The sequence below is a fragment of the Pan paniscus genome, chromosome 5 (genome assembly GCF_029289425.2).
Source record: "Pan paniscus chromosome 5, NHGRI_mPanPan1-v2.0_pri, whole genome shotgun sequence".
Classification (NCBI taxonomy): domain Eukaryota; kingdom Metazoa; phylum Chordata; class Mammalia; order Primates; family Hominidae; genus Pan; species Pan paniscus.
The window spans coordinates 41,597,080-41,611,939 of record NC_073254.2 but is presented as its reverse complement, the minus strand read 5'-3'; the positions used below and the strand labels follow the sequence as shown (position 1 = coordinate 41,611,939).

Here is a 14,860-nt window from a genome sequence, read left to right as displayed (position 1 = left end):
GTAAATATATTTATACATTTCTATAGTTTATCATTATATAATTATTGCTTTCTGAATAAAAAGAAATTTCTCCACAGTTTGGATAAAAAGAAATGCTTTCATGTAGTTTACTAAGACATTTTCTGTGCTTTATATTTGAAGCCTATGCTTTCACTTTTACATATTGTTCCATAATATATTTTGGACTCATTTAATTTTGAACTCATTCATGCTTTTGTTGTGAGGAAGGACTTGGGTTTGTTTTCTTCACATTTATCTCGTAGTTCTGCACACTTTGTTAAATAAAATTATCTTTCCCCTTTGAATAACTGCAGTATCTTTGATATTATATTATTCACATAAGCATGGATCTATTTGTGAACTCTATTCCATTCCATTACTCTAATTGTTTATCCATATACTAATAACACATTCTCTTGATGACTATAGCTTTAAGTTATTGCATGGTGTTAGGAAGTGTGAGTATTCCAACTTTTTTTCAGCTTTTTATCATTTGTTTTTGCTCTCTTGATGTAATGTACATTTTTAAATCAGTGTGTCAATTTATATAAAAATATCTTTTGTGATTATGGTGAGGATTTCTAGAATGATTAATCTGGAAAAACCAAAACCTTTTACACACTAAAATTCACTGAACTTTCAAGCCATGATTATTGTATTAGTTTGTTCTGGCATTGCTATAGAGAAATACAGAAGACTCAACAATTTATGAAGAAATGAGGTTTAATTGCCCCACTGTTCTGCAGGCTATACAGGAAGGATGATGCTGGCATCTACTTAGCTTCTGGGAAGACTCAGGAAACGTACAATCATGGCAGAAAGCAAAGGGGGACAGGCACGTCACATGGCCAGAACAGCAAGAGAGTGAAAGGGGAAGGTGCTACACACTTTTAAATGACCAGATCTCATGAGAACTCACTCACTCACTATTATCAGAACAATATCAAGAGGGATGATGCTGAACCACTCATGAGAAATCCACCCCATGATCCAATCACCTCCCACCAGGCCTCACCTCTAACGTTGGAGATTACATCATATCAGATTTGGGCAGGGATACACATCAAAACCATCAATTATTGTATGTGACTCCATTTATTTAGAACTTTCCTACATCTCCCAACACTTTTGCTAGTTTCCTATTTAGAGAGATCTTGCATGTAATTTGTTAAAATCATATATACATATTTTATTTTTATTAGTATTTTACATGGATTTGATTTTTATCATTAATTGCTCATTGGAAATATATAGAAATAAGTTAATGGGTTGACTTATTTTTTCTATGATGTGGCTAAAATTACTAGTTTATTCTAGCAGCTGATTTTTACAGTCACTAGAGGTTTATGTATAGGTAATGGAGTTGTTTAAAAATTTAGAATTGTATTTTTCATTTCTTAACTGTGTATGTTTTACTTATTTATTTGATTTGTCTCACTGGTTAATTCCTCCCATACAGTAGAGAGAACAATAGTGAAAGAGGACACTTTGTCTTCTTCTGGATCTTAAATGAATAATTTATTAGTTCAAACTTCAGTGTGATATTTCCGTAGATGCCTTCTATTTGCTTAAGGATGCTTCTTTGTATTCTACTGGGGTGAGATATTTTTATTATAATTCTATCTTGAAAATGCCAAATGTTTTTTCTGCCTCAGAGGCAGTTTATATATTTTTTTCATTTTACTCAGTTAATGTGGGGAGTTTGAAAATTCAAAATACTTGAAAAATCACGTTCCCATCAAACACTGCTTCTTACTGTGCCTTTCTAAGAGGACTACCCTCAACTTGGGCATTTAGAGGATACTTCCCTTCTGATAGCTCAGGGTTCTTTTGTATTTTTTGTATGTTTAAATTTTAGTGATATTTCTTTTTTGTGTTTTTAAAATATTTTATGGGATATTGCATTGACCCATTTGTTTCAACTTTACAGCTCTAGTTAAATATAAAAATTAATAAAATGTCAACACTCAAGTATTACATATATCCCTTGCTCTGGTGATTTAGGACTATAAGAAAAATGCTCAATTTCCCTCGATAGAAGGAAGTATCAACTTTATTTATTATTTATTTATTTATTACTGTAGTCTCACAGCCTAAAAATCATTAGGTCTCCATTGATCAGCAAGCAAATGATCATGATTGTTTTTCTGAATTTTTGACAATTTCAGAATAGGCAAGAAGGCTAAACTTTAAAAATAAAATGCCAACACCAAGAATTTAAAATCATTGAGCTTCATTCATAGGGGAACCTACTATATATTGCATCCCTGCTGGTTGGAAATTATCTTCATCTCTGGACTGCATTGTTTAGAAAAATGTTAATGGCTTACAATTCTGAGAACTTTATCGTGTGGCTCTGGGGTTAAGAATTCTGTGGTTTGAAAAAAAATAAATATTTTGTATTGATTCTCAAAAAAAAAAAAAAATCAAATTCTTCACAATGAATCCCAACAGGAAATAGTTCTTCATTTTATGATTACTCAGAGATTTTGCTTGTTGTAGTGGTCTTCCTTCTGGCTCATAATTTTTTGCTACTCTGCAGCAGAAATAATAAGAAATATTTTCCCAGTCCACAGCGGTGAAGGAGAAGAAAACTATAAATCAAAAGTAGCATATTCTGTGGATCATTTATTGAAATAAACACAGTGAGTACAAGATGGGTAATCTATTTGCATAATCAAAGACACCTTTCATCTGTGTCTATTTTTTTCTTTTCTTTTTTTTTTTTTTTTGAGACAGAGTCTCACTCTGTTACCCAGGTTGGAGTGCAGTGGCATGATCTTGTCTCACTGCAGACTCTGCCTCCCGGGTTCCAGCAGTCTTCCTGCCACAGCTTCCTGAGTAGCTGGGATTACAAGGTATGTGCTACCATGCCCGGCTAATTTTTGTATTTTTATTAGAGATGGGGTTTCGCTATGTTGGCCAGACTGGTCTTGAACTCCTGGCCTCAAGTGATCTGCCCGCCTCAGCCTACCAAAGTGCTGGGTTACAGGCATGAGCGACTTGCCTGGCTATGTCTATTTTTAACATAGTTATAGTGAACTATAATTATTTTTACATAAAAACTATTCTTACAAATGTTATATGTATTTTAAGAGCATACAAACTTATGGGTTTTTTATTTAATAAAAACCAGTGGCAGATTGATAATGCAGAATATATTATTTATAAAAAATCATCTGTTGTCATACAAACATATATTTTATTTGAAAATTATACTTTTGAATAGCTTTTTGGAAAGTTAAAGTATTCTCATTTACTGCATACATTTGTCACCAAAATTATACGAAAGAGTGTTTGATTCAAAATGTGTGTGTGTGTGTGTGTTCCTATATAGGACCTGGATAACACATACGTATAAAATAAATAAATACATGTATATATCATGCACACACATTTAAATATAATGTAAATGTGTGTGTGTGTGTATGTGTATGTGTATGCAGATGTCCCCCTGGAAACAAATTTAAAAAGAATCCCCTCTTTTGAGTGTATAAAGAAGTTCCTTTCTTAAGGAATGGATAACAGGGGTTGGTACTTTGGCTGAATTCCTCTTCCTCTTACTTTCATTAGACTTGGCACTGTTGCATAGAACACAATTTTCCAAAATGTAATGTCTGTGTTATGCCTGCAAACGTACCATACATAACAATTTGTCATTTTCTGTAATTACATACTGACCTATTTAACATTTATCTAACCACTTATATATCTTAATTAAAATAAATCAACCCATGTAAATTGTTTATTTCTATTGTCTTTCTCAGCATAATGCACAAGATACCTTTCTATCTCTATATGTATTTGTCATTTTCATGTCTGTCCCTACATGAATTGACTCTATTTTTCTATTACATAGATATGTGATGTTAGTACAATATATGTTAACTAAAAATGGATGATGCAACCTTTTAAAATTATGACCATCACAGTGAAAATTATGTCTCTAAAACCCAATGACCACAGGGACATTCCAGTTTTTAGAAAAATATCAGGGGCTTAGGTATTTTCAGATTAAATTTTGAAAAATAGAGTATCTTTCCATTGATTTATGTGGGCAAATTTCCCATTTGTTCACATTAAATCTTAATGGCATATTGCCTAAATCTTCCTCAGAAAAGCTTAGCCAAATTGCCTAGGATGTTTCCTTTCTCCCATATTACCATCACTGTATACCATCATATTTCTAATAATTTTAATTTTGGAACATGAAAATGGTATTTCAATTTAAATGTGTATGTTTTTCTATTTGCAAAGAGATTAAACATCTCTTCAAGTTTTTAAACTATATGCAGCCCTTCTTTTCTGCTATACCTGTTCATTTCCTCAAGCTATTTTTCCATCAGACAGTTTTATGTTTTCTTATTGATTTGAAGCTTCTATTAAAGTATTGTATACACATGGGTAAATGCACATAAGTTTAAAGCTTAGTGAGTTTTAAAATACTATGATCATCCAGAATAAGAAAATGTAATAGTCACACACCTGATTTCCACCCATCCCTCCTAACATAACACTATTCTAACTTTTATCAGTAAGGAATCAAATAGTGTGTGTAGTGTTTTGAACCGCATTTTTTTGCTTAATATTACATTTATGAGACTAATTGATTATATGACCTGCAAATGAAACTATTTACATTTATTTCTCTAATATTTTATTAGGTGATCATATTACAACTTATTTGTTTACTGTACTCTTTATAAGTATTTTAGTCCACTTTTGGCCCACAGTTTGGGGTTATTTTGGTGTTATTCTGAAAAGTGTTTTCATGAGTACACATTTTGTTTTAGCTATATATATGCATGCATTTCTGGAGAAACCATCTTTACAAGTAGAATTTTGGGGCCTACTACATATCTTTATCCAAATTATTTGAACTAAGTTATGCCAATAACATCAATTTGAGTGTTCTAATTAGTCAACATTCTCATCAATACTTTGCATTTTCTCTTCAACTTAGAATTCTAAAATATTCCTTTCAAATTCAGGATTCTGAATGACAAGTATTTACATCTCATTGTGGTTTGAATTATTTTTTCAGATAACCAATATAAATAAAAACCTTTTAATAAGTTCATTGGTTATTTGAATATTTTATTTTTGAAGTGTCTAAAATATTTTCTTTTTAATCCAGTCCAGTTATTTTTCTGTGGTTTGCTTCTTGTTGTCTTATTGAGTTCATTGCCTTTTTAATATTCTTTTCCAGTTAACATTTCCCCCTCATTGATCTGAAATGTTTTCATTATATACCACCTTTCCATATCTGTCAGTGTCTTGATTTTCTACATGATCTTCATCTATCTGTATTTATAACTCATTTTAATCATAGAAGCTTTAAGAATTGCTTAATATTTTGTATTGACTCCAAATTCCATTGATTTTATAGGATATTTCTAGCTATTCTTGCTTCTTTATTCCTCCAAGTAAATTTGTCTATTTTTCTAAATCTGGAAAAAGAAATTCTAGAAAATATCGTTTTGTTATGACATAGAAGATATAAGTTTATTTAAAGAACTGGCACATTTATGATTTTAAGGCTTTTTCAAGAGCATGGAATTTCTTTCCCCGTGCTCAAGTCCAAATTTGTGCCATTCAGAAGTGTTTTCTAGTTTTTTTTATATATAGGTTTTAAACATTTCTGGTTAAGTTTATGCCCTCACATTTTATTTTAGTTTGGTTAATGACGTTTTACATGTGTGAGTTCCTCAATTATTTCTTTTAAATGTTCTGATTCAATAGGAACACTCTCCTTAGTATCCTTAACAGAAATGATTCTTGTTTATAGAATTGCTAAATAAGTAAAGAAATTTTGAGTTAAATCATGGCAAGGAGTTATAATTATACTAAGCTTTTTTGTTCCTAGAGATTTTGGCTCACTCATATGGTAATCTATATGAAAATTTTTCTGTGATATCTAATAGGAGAAAGATCCTCAATGATAGAATAGTGTTTCTTCCTAGCTGATTCATACATCTTTCTCTGCCAACATTTTGTTTGTTGAAGTGTTCCCCAACATATGACTCATTGCTTACTAAATCCCTGTTGAGCAGCCAAAGCCCTGGTGACTAATTATGTCATTAATTTGGGAAAGTCAGAGACAATAAGACTGTCAGTTGAAACTTTGTAGGAGGTAAAAAAGTCACTGCTGTCAGCTGCAAAGATCCTTAAAATGGTCTTTAATAAAGTCAAATTTTGTGACAATAATTATTGCATCAAAGTCGGGGAAATACCTCTTAGATCAAATAAGATACATTGAAAAGCCAAAAATTATTTTTATCTCACTCTGTATTCTCATAAGGTCTATCCACTGTTACTTGGATATGAGACTTAACAAATGGAAAAGAAGACAGGGGTACTATCACACTGTATTTTCCTATGGCCTAATGACCACAATGGTTGATGAACTGCAGTAAAGTTTCTATAATATTTTCCATCTATTCATTTGCTCAATCACCTTGTAATGGTTATGTTGGTTAATTCCAGTCTTTCATGTGTAAGCAACAAAATGAGACTTAATTTGAAATATCCAGTATTTTTCTATTCTTACAAATAATTTTCAGGATCAATGCATTGAGGATTAGGAATGGCAATGTGTATTACTACTTTGATACCAACTATATCCGATCTAATGTTGGAATTTGTTTGACAAAGTGTTGTGTATTTGGAAACAGGCAGCGCTGAATAAAAAGAATATGGGCAAAAGAAAAATGGAAGTGTTTTGAATGGAAGTCTAAAATATTTATTGATCAATGCTGAACTGAGTAAGCAGGAGATGCCTGTACATAAATGACATTATCCTGATCTAGTAACAGGGAGAAGCAGAATATCTGAAAGCTGTTTATTAATTTGATAATAATAAGATTAGAAACATGCAAATCAAGATTAATAGTATTCACTTCTAATTGGGTTTAGGTAGACTTTGACTATTTTGCTTCTGATGTTCTTATATTTTTAATTTTCTATAATGATCATATAATATATAATATTTTCATAATAGTAAACATTTTAGAATTAAACTCCATTAGAGTGTATCTTTCCTAAAATAATATAAACATCCAATCTTGTCCTTAACAATTCTGTTCTCAAACATTAGCCTATTCCCTCAAGCCAATGTTGCTTTCGACCCATATTGTCCATCATTTCAATTTATCTCAAAGTTTTTTATTGCAACAATTAAATGCTTTGAATGATACCCAAGGCATAGTTCTATTTCAATAAAATTTCAAAATTAATAGTTACATCAGATTTTGTTGGTGCTCATTGAATTTCGTTATTAAAACCGTAAGTAGTATGTTTTATGCTGACTGAGGGAGATAAAAGTAGTAATGTTTAATATTCAAACTGTGATGACTGAAAAAAAAATGAGGCCTGTAAAATCTTATTTAATGTCAAATTTTAATTAAACAGGCTTAGCAGACCAAAATTAAAATCTCAATTATTTTTAAATTATTAATGACAGACAACTAGATTGAGTGAACACTGGCATCTCTTTTCAAATAACTTAGTGGATGAGTTAAACATAAACTAGTTATTATAATGCAGCGAAGTATGTGAAAAATTTAATTTGAACCCTACTTAGCTTAAAATCCTGACATTCTGGGATGCAAGTCCTGCAAACTTTCCATATGTAATCAACAATTTTCTAAACATGCATGCTGTATCTCTCCTGTGTGACTTTGCATACATCATTCCCACATTCTAGATTATCCCAACCCACCTTAAGTGACTGCTTTTGCATAATCTCCCTTAAAATTCTAACTCAAGCACTGCATCTTTTGAGTCCTTCCCTAACATCTTAACATCTTCCTTCTTTCATTCATCATTAACTATAGTTAGTTATTATAGCACCTGTTAGCACTGTAAAATTATGTGTGTTACACAAGTACAACATGCAGACTAAGGTCGTGTATTACCTAGCCTCATATCAGCGTCACCTAGAACAGCAAAAATGTATGCAGATTAATCACAATATATTTGGATGTACAAAATATATTGAGAGCAAAATATGATGGAAATTTAGGTGATGCTCTTTGAGCATTGCTTCCATTTTCCAATAATGTAACCAGGAATCACTGTTCATGTAATTAAAGAACAATAAGTCTATGTGAATCAAAATATACATATACATGCAAATGTTAAACCTCAGTAGGAAGAGGCCCATTCTCTTGCTTGCTGCCATATATATATATATATATATATATATACACACACACACACACACATATATATGTTGTGTGTATATGTATATACACACAACAATCTATAGGCTTGCTTTTTAAAATAGTATAAGCAACAAATTTTAAGAGAAACAATGAGTGTGTAAAACATTAGATATGTGTATGTACCTTTGCTATTATTTGTGGAAATGGGGCTATAAAATAAGCTCCTTTATTTTCTTTTGTAAAACATTTCTTTAATATGAAGTAATGCAATATGTATTTATGTTCTAAGTGTTTTAATTTCCTTGGATATAAAATAATATCTTGTTCCTTTGATTCTCTTTCATATAAGTGTATTTACTCTGATATTACTCCAAATACACCAGATATATTTAAAGTTGAAAAAATATATACTTTGGAATGTATTATCACCTTATTTCACATTAAGAAATCAAAATCTCTGGCATCCAAGTGCATTCCAGCCTGAAAAAAATTATGCAATTGTGAATTTAACAGAAAGCAAATTGCTCACATGTGGAGTCAACGTGAAGCTATGTCAATATTTATTAAAAGTTCATATATTACTTTTGATCCCCTGGAGAGGAATACAAAATTCAAATAATTATTCTATTTTTATATCCCAATTTGTAATTATGAAACTCTAGCATTTTAATTTTTCTCTTTCAAGTTTACCTGAAGCTTCACAAAATTCTGTGAGGAATCTATTATAACAGGTATTTTGCTTATTTCCACACAAACAGAAGGAAATGTGTATTTTCTATGCCCTGAAGAATTTACTCTTTTCTGTAAATGACATATGGTAGTTAATTCTTTTTGGTAATAAAATATTCCTGTTTTTATGCCGAACAGCCTTTTCATTTAAATTCAGGGCAACATATCAAAGCTTTGCCGTAATAATACAGAGTAATCAACTAAAGTAATATAGAATTTAAATAACAAAGAGTTTAAACAATTTAATATGTCTTCTATTAATTTCAAACTGAAATTTTACAGAAATTATTTGGAATATGCTGCCAGAGTACACACACACACACACACACACAATCACACGCTCACATCACACACTCACACCCAGCTAAAGGAAATTACCACAGCTATAATGATTTCATTAAATATCTGAAATTAAAGTTTCTTTTGGACTTTTCAGCTGAAGCTCATAGTAAATAAAAGTAATATGATCACTGTTGCATACTGTGAATCAACAGCACACAGAAACCTTAGACTTTCTATATTTGCACAGCTTAATTATCCGAACTGAAACCTGAGGCCATCTGTGTCAACATGATTTCACAATTCATTCCAGAAAATTATTTTTCAGGAAAGTAAGGCTGCAAACCAATAAATAACTTATTGTTTGCTTCAGGAAATTTCTGCAAATCAATTTATGTCAGTAAGCAACTCTCCTCTGGGCCAACAGATTGCTCACCTGGGCAGGTAGCAGCTTGTGTCAATAACAGTTTACTTATGAAGACTTCTGTCATGGCCCTTAACTCACAGTGTCCCCCAATCCTAAACTCTATGTCCTGAACATTACCTCTTCTTATCAGTCATTGGTCTTGAAAGGCCCCGGGCAACCGTTTGAGCCCAGACTTCAATACCCTATCAATACCACCTTATCATCTACTCTTCTAACATAACCCCTCAAGGTGGTGACCCCACTTACAGTCGTATTTTATTGAATTTAGCTTTCCCTAATCAACATGCTAGTCTATTGGATGCAGTGTCAGAGCCAACAATCACAGAGGTTCTGAAAGCATCAGCCCACGGTTTTCTAAACATCATGGTTCAAGACCCTTAACACGAAACAGAAAGTTTCCCCGAGGCGCCGTAAACAAACCGTTTGGGCGCTTCCCTGATAATTATAGTGAAATCTGGCATCTAATTTTTTTTGGTGGACTCTCAAATTTTATATTTACGTTTTGCTTCCTAGAAATAAAAAATGTTTTTATAAGGAATTCTTTGATCGTTTATGTTTTATTCTTGATAGAAACCTACTTTATAACTTCGAACATTATTGATGTTCTTCCTGGATTTCTGAGAGGTGACAGCTTGCTGGCATCCCTCGCTGGCTCTCGGCGCCTCCTCGGCCTCAGCCCACTCTGGCCGCGCTTGAGGAGCCCTTCAGCCCGCAGCTGCACCGTGGGAGCCCCTCTCTGTGCTGGCTGAGGCCTGAGCGGGCTCCCTCTGCCCGCGGGGAGGTGTGGAGGGAGAGGCGCGGGCCGGAACCTGGGCTGCCTGCGGTGCTCGCAGGTCCAGCGCGACTTCCGGGTGGGCGCGGGCTCGGCGCGCCCCGCACTCTGAGCGGTCGGCTGGCGCCGCCGGCCCTGGGCAGTGAGAGAGGCTTAGCACCCGGGTCAGCAGCTGCGGAGGGTGCACCGGGTCCCCCAACAGTGATGGCCCGCCGGCGCCGCGCTCGAATTTTCGCTGGGCCTCAGCCACCTCCCCGCGGGGCAAGGGGGCAGGGCTCGGGACCTGCAGCCTGCCATGCTGGAGCCCTCACCCTGCTCCCCGCCCCCGTCCCCTGCCCCCCGCCCCCCAACCGCGGGCTCCCGCGCGCCACCCCGAGGGGACGGGCGCCACCTCCTGCTACGCGGCACCCGGTCCCGTCAACCGCCCAACGGCTGAGGAGTGCGGGAGCGCGCCAGAGACTGGCGGGCAGCTCCGCCCGCGGCCGGGATGCACTAGGCAAAGCCAGCTGGGCTCCTGAGTCCGGTGGGTACTTGGAGAACTTATTACGTCTAGCTGGAGGATTGTAAATGCACCAGTCAGCATGCTGTGTCTAGCTCAAGGTATGTGAACGCACCCATCAGTGCTCTGTGTCTAGCTAATCTAGTGGGGACTTTGGAGAACTTTTGTGTCTAGCTAAAGGATTGTAAACAGACCAATCAGCTCTCTGTAAAATGAACCCATCAGCTCTCTATGAAATGGACCAGTCATCAGGATGTGGGTGGGGTGAGATAAGGGAATAAAAGCGGCTGCCAGAGCCAGCAACAGCAACGTGCTGGGGTCCCTTTCCACAGTGTGGAGGCTTTGTTCTTTTGCTCTTTGCAGTCTTGCTGCTGCTCACTGTTTGGCTCTGCACAGAGCTGTAACACTCACCAAGAAGGTCTGCAGCTTCACCCAAAGATATTCCAAAGATACGGAAAACTATATAGAGACATTTTGTATAGTTCTAATAGCATATAATCCACAGGTCCCTGATCTATAATATGGGTTTTTTATAAAATTGGTTTTTTGTATGCTATGAGGAATTTTACTTGTTAGAAAGAAGAGGTGGAAAGGCAGAATATGAAAACTATGAGAATGACATAAGAGACTATGAATTAGGTGAGAAACCAGAGAGATTTAGAAACCTGTAGACATTGTGCATCCCCCAATGCCTTTCCCCTTAAAAAAATATTATATTCTAATCCAGTCCATCAAATAAAGTCTACATTCATTAGAAACATATTCTCTTGGTTTTTATAATTTCAATTTTTTTCAGACACAGATAGTGCATATGCAGATTTGTTACTTTTGTACAGTGCACCCTGGTAGTGAGCATAGTACCCAGTAGGTAGTTATTCAGCCCATGCTCCCCTCTCTCCCCCACCCCCATAGCCTGCAGCATGTCTTGTTCCCATGTTAATGTTCCTGTGTGCTCAATGTTTAGGTTCCACTTATAAGTGAGAATGTGTGGTATCTGGTTTTCTTTTCCAGCACTAATTTGCTTAGGATTATGTCCTTAGCTCCATCCATGTTGCTGCAAAGGACATAATTTCATTGTTTTTTGTGGAGGCATAGTATTCCATAGTGTATATGTACCACATTTTCTTTATCCAATCCACCGTTGATGGGCACCTAGGTTCATTCCATGTCTGTGCTATTGTGAATAACATGCTGATGAACATACGAGTGCATATATATTTTTCTGGTAGAATAATTTATTTTCCTTTGAATATATACCCAGTAATGGGAATGCTGGGTCGAAGGGTATCTCTGTTTTAAGTTCTTAGAGAAATCTCCAAAATACTTTCCACAGTGCCTGAACCAGTTTACATTTCCACCAACAGTAGTTGTATAAGCATTCCCTTTACTCTGCAGCCTGGCCAACATCTAATTTTTTGACTTTTTAATTATAGCTATTGTGACTGATGTGAGTTGGCATCTTACTGTGGTTTTTGCTTGCATTTATTTATTTGATGATTAGTGAGGATGAGTGTTTTTTCATATACTTGAGTGTCTTCTTTTGAGAAAATACCTGTTCATGTCCTTTGCCTTTTCTTGATTTAAATTTTAAGTTCTGGGGTACATGTGCAGGAAGCGCAGTTTTGTTACATAGATAAACGTGTGTGGTGGTGGTTTGCTGCACCTATCAACCCATCACCTAGGTATTAAGCCCAGCATGCATTAGCTATTTTTCCTGATGCTCTCCCTCTCCTCAACCCCCTACAGAAAATTATAGTGTGTGTTGTGTGTTGTTCCCCACTGTGCGTTGTTCCCCTCCCTGTGTCCATGTGTTCCCATTGTTCAGCTCCCACTTATAAGTGAGAAGATGCGGAGTTTGATTTTCTGCTCCTGTATTAGCTTTGCCCTTTTTAACTGGGGTTGTTTTATGCTTGTCATTTTTTCTTCCTTATGGATTTGTTATATTAGATCTTTATCAGATGCATAGTTTGCAAATATTTTCTCCCATTCTGTAAGTTGGCTGTTTACTCTGTGGATAGTTTCTATTGCTGTGCAGAAGCTTTTTAGTTTGATTGACTTTCACTTGTCAATTTCGTTTTTGTTGCAATTGTTTTTAGAAACTTAGCCAAAAATTATTTGCCAAGGCCAATGTCGAGAAAAATATTTCCTAGGTTTTGTTTTAGAGTTCTCATAATTTGAAGTCTTACATTTTAACCGTTAATCCATCTTGAATTAATTTGTGTGTATGGTGGAAGGTAAGCATCCAGTTTCACTCTTCTGCTTATGGCTAGCGAATTATCCCAGCACCATTTATTGAATAGGTTGCCTTTTCCCCATTGTTTGTTTTTGTTGGCCTTGTCCAAGATCAGATGGTGGTAAGTGTGCAGCTTTATTTTTGAGTGTTCTATTCTGTTCCATTGGCTTAAGTGTCTGCTTTTGTAACAGTATCATGGTTAGTGTACACTTATAGTATAGCTGGAAATTGGGTAGTATGATGCCTCTCTGGCTTTATTATTTTTGCTCAGAATTGCTTTGGCCATTCTGGCTTTTGGGGGTGTTCCATATAAATTTAGAATAGTTTTTTCTAATTCTGTGAAGAATGATGTTGGTAGTTTCATGGAGATAGCCTTGAATCTACAAATTGCTTTGGGCAGTATGGCCATTTTAACAATATTGATTCTTTTAATCTGTAAACATGGAATGTTATTCCATTTATTTGTGTTATCAAAATTTCCTTCCTTCCTTCTTTCCTTCCTTCCTTCCTTCCTTCCTTCCTTCCTTCCTTCCTTCCTTCCATCTTTCCTTCCTTCCCTCCCTCCTTTCCTCCCTCCCTTCCTTCCATCCTTCCTTCCTTTTCTTATTTCCTTCCTTTTTTGAGACAGGGTCTCACCCTTTCACCCAGGCTGGAATGCAGTGGAGTTATTATAGCTCACTGCAGGCTTGAACTCCTGGCCTCAAGCCGTCAGGGTAGTTAGGACTACAGGCATGTGCCACCATGCCTCGCTATTTAAAAAAAAAAAAAAAATTTGTATAGATGAGGTTCCACTATGTTGCCCAGGTTGGTCTCAAACTCCTGGGTCCAAGCGATATACCTGCCTCGGCCTCCCAAAGGCATGAACCACTGCATCCAGCTTCAGATTTCAGCTGTGTTTTGTAATTCTCCTTGTGGAGATCTTTCACATCTTAGGTTAGTTGTATTTGCAGGGATTTTATTTTCATCCTAGGTGTTGTAAATATGATTGTGTTCTTAATTTAACTCTCAACCTGGATGTTGTTGTATAGAAATGCTACTAATTGTTGTACATTGATTTTGTATCCTGAAACCTTGCTAAAATCCTTTATCATTTCTAGTAGACTTTTGTTGCAGTCTTTAAGGTTTTTTAGGTATAGAATGATATTGTTGGGTGAAGACAGATAGTTTGCCTTAATCTTTACTTCCTGTTTGGGTGCTTTTCTCTTTTTCTGTTGCGAGATTGCTCTGACTAGGATTTCTGGTACTATGTTGAATAGGAGTGGTAAGAGTGGATGTCCTTGGCTTGTTTCATTTCTAAAGGAGAATGCTTTCAGCTTTTGCCCATTCAGTATTATATTGGCTGTGGGTTTGTTGTAGATAGCTCTTTTTTATTTTGAAGTATGCTTATTTGAAGCCTCAACTGTTGAGGGTTTTTTGTTTTGTTTTGTTTTTTCAGGAAGGGACACTGGATTTAATTGAAAGCTTTTCCGGCATCCATTGAGATGATCATATGGTTTTTGATTTAATTCTGTTTATCTGGTGAATCACGTTTATTGATTTGCATATGTTGAACCAGCCATGCATCCCAGGAATAAAGACTGTATTGTCATAGTAGATTAATTTTTTGATATGCTGCTGATGGATTCAGTTTGCTAGTACTTTGTTGAGAATTTTTGAGTCTATGTTCATCAACAGTGGTCACCTGAATGTTCTTTTTTTTTGCGTCTCTGCCAGGTTTTGGTATTAAGCTGATTCTGGCTTCACAGAATGAGTTAGG

At 35.5% G+C, this 14,860-nt stretch overlaps 1 long non-coding RNA gene across 4 annotated transcripts in view; it reads right to left on the bottom strand.

Moving 5' to 3' along the window:
* The window catches only part of LOC129397933 (uncharacterized), a 170,443-nt gene extending 159,480 nt beyond the window's left edge, over positions 1 to 10,963 (bottom strand). For 2 of the 4 annotated variants that reach the window (XR_010112395.1, XR_010112396.1), the window contains exon 1: positions 10,179 to 10,959. This is a non-coding gene — a long non-coding RNA (uncharacterized LOC129397933). Of the gene's footprint in view, positions 1 to 10,178 lie in introns of all 4 variants that reach the window. The other 2 variants (XR_010112394.1, XR_010112397.1) reach the window with 2 other exon arrangements.
* Between the last annotated feature and the right edge of the window lie 3,897 nt (positions 10,964 to 14,860).